A 19,549-nucleotide genomic window follows, 5' to 3' on the forward strand; every position below is an offset into this window, starting at 1 on the left:
AGGTTCTCTCTGAGGCGCTCAACTACTACGGTTGCTGATCCAGGTGGTCTATAGAAGCATCCGACTATCATATCTGACCCACCTTTGATACTTAACCCAGATTATTTCACATTCGCATTCGCTAATAACTTCACTAGATATTATTGAATTCTTTACTGCTATAAATACTCCTCCACCATTGGCGTTTATCCTATCCTTGCGGTATATATTCCATTCTGTGTCTAGGATTTCGTTACTGTTCACTTCCGGTTTTAACCAACTTTCCGTTCCTAATACTATATGCGCACTATTTCCTTCAATAAGAGATACTAATTCAGGAACCTTGCCCTGGATACTCCTGCAGTTTACCAATATTACGTTAACTTTTCCTGTTTTTGGTCTCTGAGGACGGACGTTCTTTATCAACGATGATAATGTCCTCTCTGGTAAGCCGTCAGGTATTTTATCGTTTCGCCCAAGGGGGGGTCCCTCTAACCTAAAAAACCCCCGTGTGCACGCCACACGTACTCTGCTACCCTAGTAGCTGCTGCTTCCGGTGTGTAGTGCACGCCTGACCTGTCTAGGGGGGCCCAACAGTTCTCCACCCAATAACGGAGGTCGATGAATTTGCAACCATTATAGTCGCAGTGTCGTCTGAGCCTCTGGTTTAGACCCTCCACACGGCTCCAAACCAGAGGACCGCGATCGACTCTGGGCACTATGCTGCAGATATTAAGCTCAGCTTGCACTCTGCGTGCGATGCTGGTTGTCTTCACCAAATCAGCCAGCCGCCGGAAGGAACCAAGGATGGCCTCAGAACCCAAGCGGCAGGCGTCATTCGTTCCGGCATGTGCTACTATCTGCAGCCGGTCACACCCAGTGCGTTCAATAGCTGCCGGAAGGGCCTCCTCCACATTACGGACGAGACCCCCCGGCAAGCACACCGAGTGCACACTGGCATTCTTCCCCGACCTACCCGCTATTTTCCTGAGGGGCTCCATAACCCGCCTAACGTTGGAGCTCCCTATAACTAATAGGCCCGCCCTCTGTGACTGTCGGGACCTTGCCGGAGAATCAGCCACTGGCCCAACAGGCGAGGCATCCTGTGGTGGCTCGGAAACGATGTCATTACCACTAGGAAGCACCCCGTACCTGTTGGAAAGGGGTAAGGCAGCTGCCACGCGGCCAGATCCCACCTTCGCCTTTCGGCCAGGCACGCGCGAGCCCACCACTGTCCGCCATTCACCCTGGAGTGATGGCTGACTGGTAAGATGCTCACTGCCGGAAGACGCAGCGACATCAGGGGTTCCATGTGATTCCAAGGCCACCGAAGTAGGCATAGGTCTCACCACAGTTGCCCCAACGCCACTACGAGCCGACGCCTGCGCCTCGAGCTCGATGAGCCTAACAGACAAAGCCTCCACCTGCCCCCGAAGAGTGGCCAATTCTCCTTGCGTCCGCTCACAACAACCACAGTCCCTACACATGACTATGTTTACCCTACTCTATACGGTGACAAATTCCCAAGATAATCTTCTGATGAGCTACTCTGATAATCAAGAAACACTCACTGAAATACGTGACGCGAAAACTACGCTAGGTTTTCCCAGAAAAACTATTTAAAAGCTAAGCGCAGCAAATAAGTACAAAAACGCTTTATACAAACAGTACTCGCTGCTGCTGGTGCTCTCGCTCTGGCTGTCACAAGACAACTGCTGATTCAAGTGACTAGTGGCTAACGGCCGCGAAACAAACAAAAGACGGTTTTAGGGCGCTTTCTGTTCTAAACGATCAAGAAAACACTAAGAAATCTAACACGAAAACTACGTAAAGTTTTATCAAGAACTGTTAGTTACTATGCAGAGCAGAGCTTAGCGAAGTAAGAAGTCTGTGGGCGCGTAGGATAACGAAACCTTCCAGATAGGTGACTGAACCTGCCCTTCGGAGCCTCCTAGTCATTCGTGCCTTACGCCTTTAGTGGGACGACTTATCAAACGTTCATAGTATATCATCTGACGTACCCACCATAGAAAATATACTGTGAACGTCCCACTGATATGTATGATGGAATAATACTGATCATGTTGAGGTCTACAACAGTAATCTGCTATAATACACTGGTTGATTTACTTTGAAATATAAATTTCCATGACTCTCTGGCAACCTACTTTGTTGCGGAGGGAGCCAGTTCAGTCCTGTGATTGAGTAAAGCGTTTGATACACCGCATGCTATGAAAAGCATTCGAGACGGTGACCATGAAATCGCCATTGTCAAATACATACCGACAGCATGTCACACTTAGGATGGGCTCTTCAGTGCGGTACACAGCTGACAGCTCAAGCTGTTGAACTGAATTACATAACAGCTCACAACTGCAAATACGTTCTCATCTAATAAACTGAAATTAACTGCTTCGTATAAACACGAATTCAGCGAAGGGACTTGGATAGGAAATCCTGGGAGGTATAGTCATTCTGTAACCTTTCCCGGAAGAATAGAACAGGTGCCATACAGGACGACTAAAGAATCAGTTTCCCCTCTAGCAGTGCAGAGCAGTGTGCAGAGATTTATGTAGAGTCTGTGCATATGGGTTTCTCGTTTTAGTATTATTAGTAACTCATATTTACATTCCGTGCAGTGTTAATGCACTTTGGGAAAAGTAAACAGGTCTTGGGCATGTCTGCCAGTGATTAATAATCTGCGCTTCGGAGGGTCGATATAACAACGCAAAACACCCTATAGTTTCTTCTTGTGAGTAATGGGATAGATGTAGTAGGCAGTCACCTTCTCGCTCTTCAGTTCGCAGACCAATCAAAGAAGAACACCATGACTACAATAAGCGACCTACCTTCCCTAGCGATTCTAGCCTGCATCCCCGCCCCCTCCATCCTATTACAACCCCAGAACGCAGCTTATCCTTTAGTATCTAGTTAGACTGCAGTTAGATGTGACACACATTTGCGGAACTAACATTTAATAATTGTTCTTGCCCCACTTCATTTAGCAACAGACATTAATTTTACACCATTAAGATACTATTTTTTATAAACTACGATTTTTCCCTCCCCTGCAACGCGTCAACTATTAGTCGTAGAGTAAAAAATGAATAGGACCTGTTTTGGATTAAATGTAACGTAGTTTCATTGAGTTCAAGCCATCATAATGGCGAAGGATGGAGACGCTGCATGTTATTGATGTTCACAAACAGGTATTCGGATGTTTTTGATCAGCTTGTGTTTGTGGACTCAAGCACCTATGTCCAATGATGGATTTAATTTCCTCCATCACTGTTACACCTATAAGTTTGCTCTCTTTGCTTTAGCTCATGTATGTCAGATCGATTACATGGAGAATGCTCCTTGGTATATTTTGAACTCAGAAATTTCCAATACTCTTTTTTGCAACAGTTCTTAGGCGTCGAATCATTCAGTTCGTAATCCTGATGTGAGATCAGGAACATTGTATATATGGACTTTTGATTGAAATATTCTAAATCGTTAACTGACACAGGCTCTTGTATCTGTGAACATGAAACAAAACATTTTGGTCTTCATAATTTCTTCTCTTTTCTTTAGTAACCAGTTATGCTTTTTTCTCTTTCCTTTATTTTTAAGTATGCTCTTTTCATGTACTTCTTTTTCTACCCTTTAACGTTTTTCTCCTTCCGCGAGCAACGTATTACTTACGTCTGCTTATGTTGGTCTCAAGCACATTTATCTTCGCAAGTAACATGTCTACTACATGTAATATTTGTTGTGAATATGCCATGCAGCCAGAGCGAAGAACAATGCCTTCTCTATTTCATTAATAGTCATTCTAAAACGCGGCTTCACATCTCTGCCATTTTTGGGGTTGGGGCTTCCATAGGGTACCAGAAACTTCCAAGCTGATTACAAATGTGTGCTGGACCGAGACTCGAGACCTGAAGCCTATTTTTGGCGGACAAGGCTTTTACTGAATGAGCTGTCCGCTGACGACTCACGACACACCCTCACAGTTTACTTCAGCCAGTGACTCTCTCCTAGCTTTAAAACTTCACAGAAACTCTCTTCCAGGCTTTTCGGGTCTAGCACTCCTGGAGGAAAGGACATTACGAACACATGGCCTAGCCACAGCCGAGGGGGACTGTTCCAACATAAATGGAATACTTCCTTGCTGACTGATAGTGAGTACTACTCCAAGATACCGAGAAAGGAACTTTTATGCATTTATTGATGAAACACACCTTTCAGTATTTGGTTCTGTGAATACGTGAGTTGGAAATAACGATCAGCAATAGTTTGAGGGTGGCAAGGGTGACCCTACCAAGACTATATCTGCCTAAGACCAGAACAACTACTTAATGTTATTGGAGCTCTACATCAATCATGAGGAGGTCCTTCTAAAAATCACTGGAACAGGGGCTGCACCAAATACAGCTGCCATATAACTCATTAGACAATAGCTTATTGAATGCTAAAGGCTAGTAGGAGAAATTCGATGAATACTCTGTCCAAAGACATTCTACAAATCCCTATTATAACGTAACATTGTAGGTTTTATGTTTTTGCACACGAAAAGAGGTGACTGGCCTTTCCTGGATCTTAGCATGTGATAGTGCCCACGAGAAGCAAACACGTCAGCAAGCCATCTATTATCGCCAGCACCATCAGTGCGGCACGCTGAGCTTTATCGCGCTAAACAAGATGCAAACGCAACTGCAGTCGACTTCGATGATGATATCAAGGAATTACTTCCTGACAGGTTGTGTTTGTGTTGGTAATAGTGATTTAGTAAGAAAATGCAGGTAATCGCCGGCCGGTGTGGCCGAGCGGTTCCAGGCGCTTCAGTCTGGAACCGCGCGACCCCTACGGTCGCAGGTTCGAATCCTGCCACGGGCATGGGTGTGTGTGATGTCCTTAGGTTAGTTAGGTTTAAGTAGTTGTAAGTTCTAGGGGACTGATGACCTCAGCTGTTAAGTCCCATAGTGCTAAGACACATTTGAACTTTTTATTTTTTATTTTTTTGGTGAAATAATCGTAAACAAATCATGACAGAACACCAGAAGCTACGTAAGGCTGTATCATATACACTTCTTGTTAGCTGTAATTTCTTGCCACGGTCTACGTATGGAGATCTAAAGTGTATAGCACTGATTGCAGAAATGTACTGAAACTTCTCTGCAGTGCAAAATTACGAAGTGAATTCAAAGTGTGTTACATATATGTCGTCCCACACTAAGAACGTTACGAAACAAAATGGCGCGTTGTCAGCAGAGAGTACGTGTTCTGGGTTTTCTGCAGGTACAGTTCTGCTGCGGTATGGATTACAGGTGCATCACTGGGTGCGAGTGAAATGGAGCGGCGACTGGAGGCGCGCTCGAAAGTTGTAGTACTCGGGACAGTACGATTCTTGTGGGCATCGCGTCTAAATTGCACACGGATTCATCGTGAAATCCTATGGACCGTACGAAATTTCGAATACAGCCATAGTGAAACGTTGCTAACTACTTGAACAAGGCCGCAAGGACGTGGCCGATGCTCATCGGCAAGGACGGCCGCCGACATTGACCGCAGACGATAATGTCTAACAATTATAGGAACTCATTCGTAGCAACCGCAGTTTTCCCGACGATGCGGACGTTCGCACAACGTTCTCGAATAGTTCCGTGACCACGGTTTTGAGTCGTCGAGGAACTGAATGATTACTAGAACGCTCAGATCGTTGTTTAAGAATACTCGGAGATTATACTGAAAAACAATGTCACGTATCTGTGTCACTCTAAAGTACAGTGACGCATTCAACAAAAGTTTCTTTTTACTTCATAATAATGTGTAACTAACTTTTGAAGTCTCGTCGTACAATTGTCTGACATCAGACGCTATATTCAACCACTAATGTGTTTCGAAACAATTGCTACTGCAGTCTTATCTGCAGATATGCCGTCCACGATAAACGACACGTTGGATTAGCGCTCCTGTAAACTGATTTCATTGTCCATGAAGACTATTTGTGCTTAACAGTTTCATACTTGACAATTTAATCCAACAACGTAAGTTTATTTCTTGATAGATTAAAAATTTACCTAAAATTATCTAACTAATTACATAGAGAGTAATTTCAAAGTTCATCGGGAGATAATTATGTCAAGACCGAAAACTTTCAAACTTGGTCATACTTATTCCTGTGAGATGTACAAGAAATAAAATGAAGTAAAAAAACTCTTTCTTTATAAAACAACTGCAAAATTTACAAATAATATTATAATAACAAATTATTTTAAGACTGGCTTTTATTATATAGTGTAAAGATTTTTGACTGACGTAAATGCGTCAGGCTAATTAGAAAGCTGTAATAGAAAACACTCTCTTATGCAAACTTAAATTCCTATTTTCCACTAAAGTAATCACGTAGTTTTCTTTAGACATGAATCTAAAATCACATGAAATTGTAACTGCATCTGATGAGAAACAACAAGATATTCTATAAATTTCTAGGTGAACAAAATCATCTGACAGTGAATGCACTTTAAACTTTCCGGTTCACCTATTTTGTGAGACTAATTTCTTAGTGTTCAGAGATGTGAGCCTTGCATTTTTCTGCCAGTGAAAACGGAGCTATTTTTGAAACCTGGCATTTCTGCTGTTGAGAGCGCATTGCCTTGTAAATATATTCTTTATTGCTTTGTATATCCTCACAGAAGAGAATCGAAGCATTTGAGATGTGGTGCTATAGACGAATGTTGAAAATTAGGTGGACTGATAAAGTAAGGAATGAGGAGGTTCTACGCAGAATCGGAGACAAAAGGAATATGTGGAAAACACTGATAAGGAGAAGGACATCTACTAAGACATGAGGGAATGACTTCCATGGTACTAGAGGGAGCTGTAGAGGGCAAAAACTGTAGAGGAAGACAGAGATTGGAATACGTCAAGCAAATAATTGAGGACGTAGGTTGCAAGTGCTACTCTGAGATGAAGAGATTAGCACAGGAAAGGAATTCGTGGCGGGCCGCATCAAACCAGTCAGTAGACTGATGACAAAAAAAAAAAAAAAAAATCTTCAGCGATACTTTGGAAACTCTTTTCTGTTTCAGTGCGTCAGTCGACATTCCATAGTGAATACTGCAACAGCTTCAAAGCTTAAGGTTGCTAACAAACTCTTGCACTGTAGTTTTTGTATTCTTTTCTTTAACGAATATAATTTCCCCATAGCATGCAGATGCTACGTTTTATAACTCATTTTTGTTTGACAGATTTAATCCGACATCTAGAAATTCAAAAATGGTAGACTGCAGCTTGCAGTGTTAGATCTCGTAATCGGGTAGATAAGTTAAAGAATTTAGAAAGGGAAATGGGTGGTTTGACATCATGTATAGTATTAATTGGCGAAGTATGGTCGGATATAGAACAGGGCTCCTGGTCAGATCAATATAGGGTTGTCAACACAAATTCAAAGAGGAGTAATGCAGGAAAAGGCCTTAAGAAAATAGAAATGCAGTTATGCTACTAGGGAAAAGTTTTCTAAACTGTAACAATTTTCCGATTTTGTTTATTATAGCCTAAACAGTAATTCCAAAATTATTTAAAGAATGCCCTCTTCAACTGCTGGATGTTCTTGGTATCTAAATGCAAATTCTGAGAAAAATAAACACAACACATCGCATTTTCTAAAAATCTGCAAGTCGAGCAAATTAGGAATTTGGTTTCCTAATTAGTACCAGAGGGTGTATAAGCCGAATCACCCTAATGGGCTAAGTACCTGAGCTTCAAGATACGTACCAATGCAAGTTTAAGGAAACTTTCCACATTTTAGTTCTTACAAAACTATTTTCAGGCATTGCAATATAAATTTTTCACTCTTTTCTCCACCCCTGTACACTTTACATGTACCCACATTTTGCATTTCATGCCTCTGACCATTTTTTTCCATTCCATCTTCATGGCACAACTCGCCATGCCATTCCTCTTGTTGTTTCCATGGTAGCTTCCCCATAGAGAATCCGAAGCACTTCCCTTTCACAAGCGGAGCTGTGGAGCTAGATATCTTCTTCTTTACTTCAGTTAACTTACTTTTCTTGGCATAGACCATTCGGCAGCTGACAGTCTCCTTGGACAGTCGTTCAAGTTTTGGTAAGAGATTTTTATCATTTTCGTAGTGCTTAGTGATATTTCTTGGATGGACACCTTTAGCTCACTTTTTGCTAACCATGGCTTCGTCTGCATTGAAATTATGAGGCAGTCCGTTTCGTTCTGCAATGTCCAAAGCAAGTTTTCTTACGTCCGGCGTGCATCAACCGAACACCATCCCTTCAAATGTAAGAACATGCTCTTCCAATTCGTTTTAAAACTTCGTCGGAAAACAATTTACTGCGGTCAAAAATTTTTATGTCCCTCTTTGCATTTGTTTTTATTTTTAGCGTTTCTCATATTTATTGGCTTAGGCACAGTTTATATGCATTCACACCCATTCAATTCATGATCTCCATTTAGATGTATTGTTACAGCTGAATGCTATTCTCTGCGGAGCACAGATGAACAGCTAACTATACAAGCAAGTTTCTTAAATTGTACCGATATAATATTGGAAACTTTCATCGGTACATTATAGGCAACGTCGCTTTTTTTGTCTTTATCAATTTCCCATAAACGAATGCAGATTCGTGACTGTTTGAAAGGTAAGGTTATTTCACTTATATTCATCCATAAACAAAACATTAGGTGGCCATTACCTTAAACAGCAATTCACTTTGTCATGTAAACAAAAACTTAGATGAAAACTACAAAAAAATCAACAATGTTTTCCTCAACACACAGATGGTTCTAAGAACCACTTAGGTCACGCTGATGTTACTAGTTGTCGAGTTGTACAATAGATACGAATTTTAGAGCTGTTGTATGAATTAGGAGGCCATATAACATAGACAACTCTCCCTTATGAACAGCATAGTGAATGCTTTGTCGTAGCCAAGATAGACACGAAGCCAACACCCACTACAATACTACAAGCCTAAGAGTGATTTTATCTACGGTGAACAAATTCTAGGGACTGATCGCTGAGAGAATACGGAACAAAAAAGGTCTAATTTACGTATGTCCGTAAAGGCATGGTTTCCATGCTAGATACTTTTATTCAGTCTTACTTTGTCACTGAGACTGCGGTCTAGTAGGCGCTGTACCCTTCAGCCACAGTTACAGAATTCATGGTTTCTTCCTAGAGGGTGGTACTGTTCCTCATACTTCATGCCCTATCGGTCTTTCCTGCCCTAGTTATTGGTATTGTTGTGTCCGATTCACTTCTCTTGCTGACTCAACTTGTAGTGGGTGTGAGTGTTGTACACAATGGTTCCGTATTCGAATCGAGAGCATGCCGACATAGTGTTTACTTACGTAAAGGCAAATGGCTGCGGAAACGGGCAACGAGGATGTATCAAGAGACTTATTCCCGCCCACAGCAACCACAGCATTCAGTGTTTGCAACAGTGTTTCGCCGTTTGTCTGAGACAGGGTCATTCCAGAAAGCAGGAAACCGTGAAGGACATACCCGAAATTTTCGAGCACAGAGTTGGAGAAAAATGTGATTAACACTGTGGAAGGCGATCTTCGTGTCAGTACCAGGCAGTTGGCCCGCCCGTAAAGGGTAATCCAGATGACCGTGTGGAACATTCTCCATGACAACTGTAGATGTAATATCCTTATCACTTACAGTGCCTGCATGGCTTACTAGCGACAGACTTTCATATTGGGAGCAGTTTTGTCGTTGGTTTCTTCACCGGGCAACCACGATTCAGGGATTTGTGTCATCCAGCCTCTTCACAGATGAGGCCAACTTTACACGGAGTGGTATCTTCCACTTTCATAACACTCATCTGTGAGATAGTATGCAGAACCGCCTTGCTACAGTGACAGTGAATCATAAGCATCGATGTAGCCGAAATGTGCGGGCCGGAATAATCGGCGACCTTATTTTGGGACCAGTCTTCCTTTCACATCGCCTAAGTGACTTCGGTTGCCATGCGGGAAGAAATGCCATTGATGATTCGAAGGGTCATGTGGCTGCTGTGTGACAGTGCTCCAGCTCACTTCGCCGTTAATGTCCGGACTCATCTGAATCAAGTCTTCCCTGGTCGATGGATCGGACAAAGGGGTGCAGTTGCATGGCCTGCTCGTTCACCGATCTCAACCCTTGTACTTTCTGTTTATGGGGCCCTCTCAGATGTATCGTGTGTGCAGAGGCAATTCCTGATGTGGAGGCACTGGAACAGTGAATTCATGCTGCCTTTGACAGTGTTCGGATGTAGCCTGGCCGATGTGAACGTGTGAGACAGAACGTGGAACGGCACGTACTCGCATGCGTCGAGCCACTCTCATCACACACTGTAACTGCGGAGCATGGTACAGCGTGTATTAGACCGCTGTCTCTGTAACAATGTGTGATTGGATGAATGGTCTCTATCATGGATACCATGCATTTCCGGACATAACCTCATTAGATTTTTTTTTTTTGTTCCATATTCTCTCGTCGATCAATCCCTACAGTTTGTACACGGTGAAAAAATATCACCCTGTATATGCCAAATAGCTCCGCAGATGATGAAGATGATGATATACATAAAGGAAACTATTAAGATAGTTTACGAAGATGAAAATTTAATTGCGATGGGTGACTGGAAATCGACAGTAAGAACAGGAAGAGAATGAACGATAGTGGGAAAAAATGGACCGATGCTAAGGAATTATATAGGAAGACACCTGATTTTGCACAGAGCATAATTAATCATCGCTGGCATTTGGTTTCAGAAACATGGAAGAAAGTTATATACGTTGAAGAGGCCTGGAGACTCTGGAAGATTGCTGATTGATCATGTAATAGTGAGACTTTGGAACCATATTTTAAACTGTAAGGAACATTTCCAGGGACAGATGTGGATCCTTACCGCAATTTATTGGTTGTGAACAGTGAATTAAAAATGCAAAAAATGCAAAAAGGCAGAAAATAATGGAGCGGGTTCTGGATAAGTCGAAAGAACCAGAGGTTGCCGAGATTTTCAGAGGGAGCATTAGGCAACGACTGACTGACACAGGGAAAAAGAAAACCGTGTGAGACGAATGATTTGCTCTAAGAGATGAAATACCGAAGGCATCTGAGAATCACATAGGTAAAAAGACAAGGCGTATAAGAAGTCCGTAGAGATCACAGAAGAATTGAAGAAATGTCTAAAAAATGAAATTGACAGGAAGCGCAAAATGGTAAGGAGAGGACGAACGAAAGGCTGTAAAGCATACATGACCAGTGGAAAGATAGACGCCACTTATAGAAAAATAGAGCTTTGGAGAAAAAAGAAGAAGCTTATGAATATCAATAGCTCAAATGGCAAGACGTTACTAAGCAAAGAAGGGAATGCTTAAAGATGGGAGGAATATATAGAAGATCTGTTTAAGGGAAAGAAACTTGAGGACAATATTAAAAAAAGAGAAGAAATAGGTAAAGATGTTATATGGGAGACTTGATACTCCCAGAATCATTTCGCAGAACACTGCCTAAGTGGAAACGAAGCCCCTGCGGTAGACGACTTTCCATCAGAATTATTGATGTCCTTTCCAGAGCTACCCCTGACAAAACTATTTCACATGATGTGCAAGATATGCGAGACAAGGGAAGTACCTTCGGACTTCCAGAAGAACCTAATGATTCCAATTCCAGAGCAAACAGGCACTAAAATTTGTGAATACCACTGAACAATCAGTTTTATAAGAAATGGTTGCAAAATATTGACACGAGATGTTCACAGAAGAATGGTGAAATTGATAGAAACCGACCTGGGAGAAATGTTGGTACACACAATGCGATACTGACACTACAGCTTATCTTAGAAAAAAGGTCGAAGAAAGACAAACCTACGTTTATAGTATTTGTAGAATTATAGAAATCTTTTGACAACGTTGACTGCCCTAACGTTTGTAATTTTTGAAGGTAGCCTGGATGGAGTACAGGGAGTGAAAGGGTATTTATGGCTTGCACAGAGACAGAACTGCAGTTATAAGAGTCAAAGGACGTGACAGAGAAGCACTGGATGAGAACGAAACGAGGAAAAGCTGTACATTACCCACAACGTTGTTGAATCAGTACACTGAGCAAGCATTAAAATGAATCAAGGAGAGTTTAGAGAAGGGAATGAAAGTTCAGAGAGAAGAAGTACAAAGTTTGAGGTATCCCGATGCCATTATAATTTTGTAAGAGACGACAAACTAACTGCAAGAGCGGTTGAAGAGAATGAATAGTGCGTTGAAAATTTATTGATGAACGTTAACAAAAATAATTCAATCTAGTCAAAGAAAATCAGGTGGTGATGAAGGTACTGAATTAGGAAATGAGGCACTGTAAAAAGCCGATAAATTATGATATTTGGGCATTAGAGTAAACAATAAGTGAAGAAAACTTCACAAGTCAATTTCGCAAGAAAAAAAAACATTTTATTGGATGACGGTTTCATCGGATCTTATGTTTTGAATTAAAAGCTTGGGAAGTGTTCTTCATTTACCATACATTTCACATCGTCCCCAGACTGACAGTGTCAGAAATATATAGAAAAATAAACAATGATGGCCGAAGCAGAGTGGTTATACACTGAAGCGCCAAAGAAACTGGTATAGACATACGTATTCAAATACAGAGATGTGCAAACAGGCAGAGGCAGAATATTGCGCTGCGGTCGGCAATATCTATAAGACAACAAGGATCTGGCGCAGTTGTTAGATCGGTTACTTCTGCTACAATGCCAAATTATCAAGATTTAAGTGAGTTTGAACGTGGCGTTATAGTCGGCGCACGAGCGGTGCGATCTAGCATCTCCGAGATAGCGATGAAGTGGGGATTTTCCAGTTCGACCATTTCACGAGTGTACCGTGAATATCAGGAATCAAGTAAAACGTCAAATCTCGAATTTTGCTGCGGCCGGAAGAAGATCCTGCGGGAATGGGACCAACGGTGACTGAAGGGAATCGTTCAACGTGACGGGTGAAACCCTTCCGCAAATTGCTGCAGATTTCAATGCCGGACCATCAACAAGCGTCAGTGAGCAAACCACTCAACGAAACATAATCAAAATGGGCTTTCGGAGCCGAAGGCCCACTGGTGTACCCTTGATGGCTGCTCGACACAAATCTTTACGCCTCGTCTGGACCCATCAACACCGACATTGGGATGACTGGAAAAATGTTGCCTGGTCGGACGGCTCTCGTTTTAAATTGTATCGAGTGGATGGACCTGTACGAGTATGCAGACAACCTCATGAATCCATGGACCCTGCATGTCAGCAGGGGACTGTTCAAGCTGGTAGAGGCTCTGTAATGCTGTGGGGCGTGTGCAGTTGGAGTGATACGTCTAGATACGACTCTGACAGGTAACACATACACAAGCATCCTGTCTGATCATCTGCATCCGTTCATGTCCATTGTGCATTCCGACGGACTTGGGCAATTCCAGCAGGACAATGCGACACCCCATCCGTCCTAAATTTCTACAGAATGACTATTCTGAGTATAAACGCTTCCGCTGGTCACCAAACTCCCTAGACATGAACATTATTGATCATGTATGAGATGTTTTTCAACGCGCTGTTCAGAAGAGATCTTCACCCTCTCGTACTCTTACGGATTTATGGACAGCCATGCAGGATTCGTGGTGTCAGTTCCCCCCAGCACTACTTCAAACATTTATCGAGTACATGCCACGTCGTGTTGCGGCACTTCTGCGTGCTCGAGGGTCTCTGCACGATATTAGGCAGGTGTTCCAGTTTCTTCTTTTTGTTTTATCAGATTAGCAACAGTAAGAAAAGCATTTCTGAACAAGAGAAATTTGTTAACATCGAATACAAAGTTAAAAGCTAGGAAGCTTTTTATGAAGGTTTTATACGGAGTGTAGTCTGTGCGGAAGTGAAACACGGAAGACAAACATTTCAACCAACAAGAAATTAAAAGTTTGTGAATTTTGATGCTGATGAAGAATTCTGAAGATTAGATGAGTGGATCGAACAATTAATGAGCAGGCACTCAAGAACGTGAGCAAGAGAGAAATTTTTGGCACAGCTTGACTGAAATGGGTGATGGAGTGACAGAACACATTCTGAGGCGTAAAGGAAGTCAGTTTTTACATTGATGGGAGGTGTGTGTGTGTGGGGGGGGGGGTGGATAAAAAGGGGGAATAGTCATTAAAACTGTGGAGGGAGTCTCAGGCAGTAAGCAGGTTTAAATTAATGCAAGTTTCAATAGTTGTGCATAGATGAAGATGTTTGCACAGGATGGAGTAGCGAGTAGAGCTGCGTCAAACCGGTCTTCGTACCGGCGACTAAAACAACAGCAAGAATATTGGAACGATTCCTGATGGAAGAGACGCGAAGACGCTTGTGTAACATAGATCATCAATTAATAGCTCGTCTCGAGCTACGACGTTAAGCTAAGGTATTTTGTGGAGGATCGTAATAGAGCTGATTAAAGTAGTCATGAAGCTAGCTGTAAATATAATAAACCGGTGAAAAATCTGTTGTTGCTTAAGTGTTCCCTCCATTGGCAAAATACAACTTCGTACGTGTGGAGGTGGGATCAGCTTAGTGGTCTGATGTGCTTCGGAGAAGGGAGGGAGGGAGCGAACTATTCGTTTACGCAGACAAAACGAAAAATAAAAGACTAAGTGTAATCTGCAAATTTGAACTTGGCTGATATTAAGCAACCGTACTTAAGTTTGAATGAAGGATAAAAACAGCCAATCGGCTGCAGAAATGTTATTACAGTGAGCTGGTTCTGACACCAACTAAGGGCATCTTTACCGACAAAAATTTTCTAATCTGCGTAGGAGAGTAACAACAATAATAAAAGCCCTACGTAGCACTAGAAGTATTAAAAGAAGATTAAGTATTAGTTACATAGATTCATATTGCATGGAGAGATAATTAAAAGTTACCTTGTAAAGACGACATTAAAACCACGAGTACAGCAAGTCATTAGGGTGACATCAGACTGAAAAGTTTGTCAACTGACCATGCCGCTACGTGGAAACAGCGTAGTGCATGTCACCTATGGGGAATGAACAGCTAGAGGGGTACAAATTAAGAAAACAGTTGTATTATAAATCAAATTAGTTTCAACAAGAGACCAAGCTTAATAACAAAAGCATAAAAATATGTAATAAATGAAACATAGAGGAAATACTGTAAAATGAAACAGTAGTTGTTTCGTGCCATCTGTCTAGTGCAGATGCTCAAACTGCTTGAAATGAACAGAATTAGCACAGTAGGAGTAACAGCTGTGGAATACGACAAGAAAAATTAAAAGAGGAGGAAAACGATGTTTAAGAACTACGTGTATAAAGACCTGCGGCCAAAGTCTAACAGTATGTCAAATAGTTGCTTATAACAGTTTAAAGCCGTTAAAGAAGTTTTTATTTCGAAATTATATCTGCTCATTGGGAATGAGACCATTATTAAGATACATATGCTTAAAAATTTTCAGTTCTTCAAGAATATCAACCCCGAAACCTTTTACTTTATGGCGGATAGTAACTTCATAGACTCCCTTTCGTTGGTGGCCTGTGATTAGCAATTATCAAAGGACGCATTATGCACATTAGTAAATTTTCTTCCTAATAAACTTTTACTTATCTGACTGGAGCAATTTAGTTCGCGTGTTTTTATTCTCTCTCGATGCAGTGTGAATCTGTGTAAGTAACAAATTTTATATTTTCAATACTTCTAGTGCTGCTTAAGGCTTTTACTGTGATTATCATTCTCCTATGTTGATTAAAAAATCTTTGTACTTGTTGTAACTTATTCTGATGAAGATACTCTCAGCTGGTAATGAAACCAGGTGAATGCTGTACAGTTTCTGCCACTGTTGGCTATTTTTGCCCTTCATTAAAAATGTGTAATGATTTGAAAGTGGCAGTGTCCACCTCCTGAAGAACGGATACAAAGAAAAAACAACACAGATGTGGTATACGTTGTGGTTGTATTGGATCTCAATTGGTACAAAATGCTACACTTTACTTGGCTGGATTACACCAAAGTAGAGTTACAATATAGTTTATCGGGCTAACTGTCCTCTGCCGTGATGAATACATGGAGTAATTTCTTCCTTGAGAACTACTTGTCTACTGTCATTTCTTCCTTGAGAACGCCGGCCAGTGTGGCTGAGCGGTTCTAGGCGCTACAGTCTGGAATCGCGCGACCGCTACGGTCGCAGGTTCGAATCTTGCCTTGGACATGGATGTTTGTGATGTCCTTAGGTTAGTTAGGTTTAAGTAGTTCTAAATTCTAGGGGACTGATGACCTGAGATGTTAAGTCCCATAGTGCTCAGAGACATTTGAACCATTTTTTTTTCCTTGAGAACTACTTGTCTACCGACATTTCCTTTCTATTAACAGAGTTCAACATTTACGGAAAGAACATCAAAGAGCATCTAGTTATAAAAAAGTAAAATTTAGATTACATTGTTTTAGGAGTTGAATGGAAAGTCGTGATATTGATCTGTCATTTAACTTTTCTTTCCGTTTTGTAAAGCAAGCAATCTGATTTTAATGGGGGTCGTTGCTGCTACGCTCAGTGTCAATAACTTCCTTCTTCGACCTAGCTAGCTTACGCTAGGTCGTAAACAGGCTGCAGTGCTCGGGAGCGCGCGTATCACTGTCTTTAAACGGAGCACCTGCCTCTGCGCCGCCCTGGCGCTGTTATGGAAACATAGAGGGCCTTCGGCAGATTCCCGAGCAAGACTTCATAGCGCTACTACATTACGTCGAGATTCCTGGGGAGTCGCTAAACACTGAGAATGAACTGATAAACGAACATTTCACACGGCTTCTTTCCAAGTGCGAATAACTGTCAGCACCTGCTCTTTGCATTAGCATAAACATTTGGCTTTGCAGCCTGAATACATTTAGGCATCCTACCGTGTAACTGCCTGGCTGCAGAGCATACAGTAATCTCCATTGTCACCTGTGTCCCTGGAATGCTAACTACAGTGGCCAGCTCTGGTTAAGTTGGATTTTACGTTGCCCGAAACCATTACCTGAGTTCTCTCAGTTTGTTGTGCGTGATATTATTTCATCTGGGTCGGAATATCGACTTCACAGAAACTCACACGTGGCAATAGGGCACACCGAAAGCCATATGTATTAACATCGGGCCTGCCAGGGCTTGAGGACTTTGTCGAGATATGTCAACAGTTTCAGTGCAGTAGTCCAAATCTCAGATCTTGGGATCAATACGCCCAGCTTGCGTTATCATGTGAGAAAAGGACGATTAAGGGTTAACGTCGCACCGACGACGACGGCATTAGCGATAAAGTACAAGTTCGGGGAAGAACGGGGAAGGAAATCGACCGAGTCCTTTCTAAGAAAGGATCCTGGTATTTGCATTAAGTGTTTAAGGGATATTCCGGGAAGGCTAAATCTGCATGGCCGGACAGGAATTTTCACCGCTCTCCTCCCGAATGTATATCCAGTGTCTTGCCGCTAAACCACCTCACTCGGTAGTCACGTAGCAGCGGAGCCCACAGATTAGGTTTATCATTTAGCAGTCTGTCCCTCTTCGAGTACACAGCAACACCTTTAGTCTAGAGAACTGTAAAAATTGGATCAGCACGTTGTCTGCACTGCTGTTGTGTGAGCACTTCATCCATGTTTGGTTCCTACACAACGACCCGTCACGATGGTTATCTTTTGTAACTCACTCTGTTACCCAGTTCAATACGATGGAAAAATATGTCATCCCATTACGCAAGAATAGTGAGAACATAAGAGAATAAAGACTTCTCTTTTCAGTTCGCTGCTCACCACTATACCGTAAATCTGATCATATCCCTTTATTCAAATTTTTCATTTTTCATACAAAGTTTTATCATTATCTCCATTTTCTGTCTTTGTCTCTATCTTCTTTTGGAAAACACAACACCTAAATCTACCTAGAGAAATAATGTAGGTCCGTAATTGCATGTGAGTCAAATTTAGAAAAAGTTGCAACATTTGGATACAAATGTTTGCCGTTAATGTGATTTTTGCAGTCCGTTGCATTGTATCTCTGCCTTCAGCTCGGTACTACTTAAACAATGAATGTGGCTCTTCAGAAGGATGTTTCGGTCTCCAAAATGAATTTATTTTGTTAAAAAATTGTAATCTGTAGGACCCTTACATTCTCAGCCAAAAAGCTAACCATTGTATCACATCACAGAAATGCTGAAGACAGAGCCTCGTGTGACGTCAGTTATATCACGGAACAGTCCTGAAAAATGTTCCAACTACCATTTCATATCTTCCTTAACTTTACCGGCGTACATAGCACCGTGACCGATATTCTGAACATTGCTGTAATATATAACCAAATACTGAGGTAAGAAAAGCGATGGAATATTGAGTCGGACTTCCTTTTGCCCGGCATAGTGCAGTAACTCGACGTAGCATGGACTCAATAAGTCGTTGGAAGTCCCCTGCAGAAATATTGAGCCATGCTGCCTTTATGACCGTCCATAATTACGAATGTGTTGCCAGTGCATGGTTTTGTGTGCGAAGTGACCTCTCGATTATGTCCCATAAATATTCGATGAGACTCATCTCGGGCGACCTGGGTGCCCAAATCATTCGCTTGAACTGCCCAGAATGTTCTTCAAACCAGTCGAATCATCCACAAAAACTACATCGTTGTTTGGGAACATGAAGTCCATGAATGACTGCAAACTATCTCCCCAGATAGCCGAACATAAACATACTCAGTCAGCGATCGGTTCATTTGGACCAGAGCACCCAGTCCGCTCCATGTAAAGACAGCCAACACCGTTATGGAGCCAGTACCAACTAGCGCAGTACTTGTTGACAATCTTGAGTACAGGGTTTATTGGGGCCTGCCCCGCAATCGAACCCTATCATCAGATCTTACCAACTGGAATTGAGACTCACCCGTCCAGGTCACGGTTTTCCAGTCGTCTAGGGTCCAACGGATATGATTATGAACCCAAGAGAGGCGCTGCGGGCGATGTCGCTCTGTTAGCAAAGACATTCGCGTCAGTGGTCTGCTGCGACAGACCATTAATGCAAAATCTCGCAGCACTGTCCTAACGCATACGTCCGTCGTACGTCCCGCAAGATTCCTACGGTTATTTCAAGCATTGTTACTTATCTGTTAGCACTGACAACTCTACGCCCTCGGTCGTTAAGTGGAGGCCGTCGGTCAATGCGTTGTCGATGTGGAGATGCAGTGCCTGAAATTTAGCATTCTCGGCACTCTCTTGACACTGTGAATCTCGGAATACTGAATTCCATAACGATTTCCGCAATGAAGTGTCCCATATGTATTGCTCCAACTGCCTTTCCGCGTCCTAAGTCGGATGATTCCCGTCGTGCGGCCATAATCTTTTCACAAGAATCACCTGGGTACAAATGACAGCTCCGCCAATGCACTGCCCTTTTATACACTGTGTACGCGATACGACTGCCATCTGTATATGCGCTTATCGTTGTCTCATGACTTTTGTCAAAAAATTGTTCTGACAAGGGAACCTCCCCATCGCACTCCCCTCAGATTTAGTTAAAAGTTGGCACAGTGGATA

Source organism: Schistocerca piceifrons, chromosome 1 (assembly GCF_021461385.2).
Source record: "Schistocerca piceifrons isolate TAMUIC-IGC-003096 chromosome 1, iqSchPice1.1, whole genome shotgun sequence".
NCBI classification, from domain to species: Eukaryota; Metazoa; Arthropoda; class Insecta; order Orthoptera; family Acrididae; genus Schistocerca; species Schistocerca piceifrons.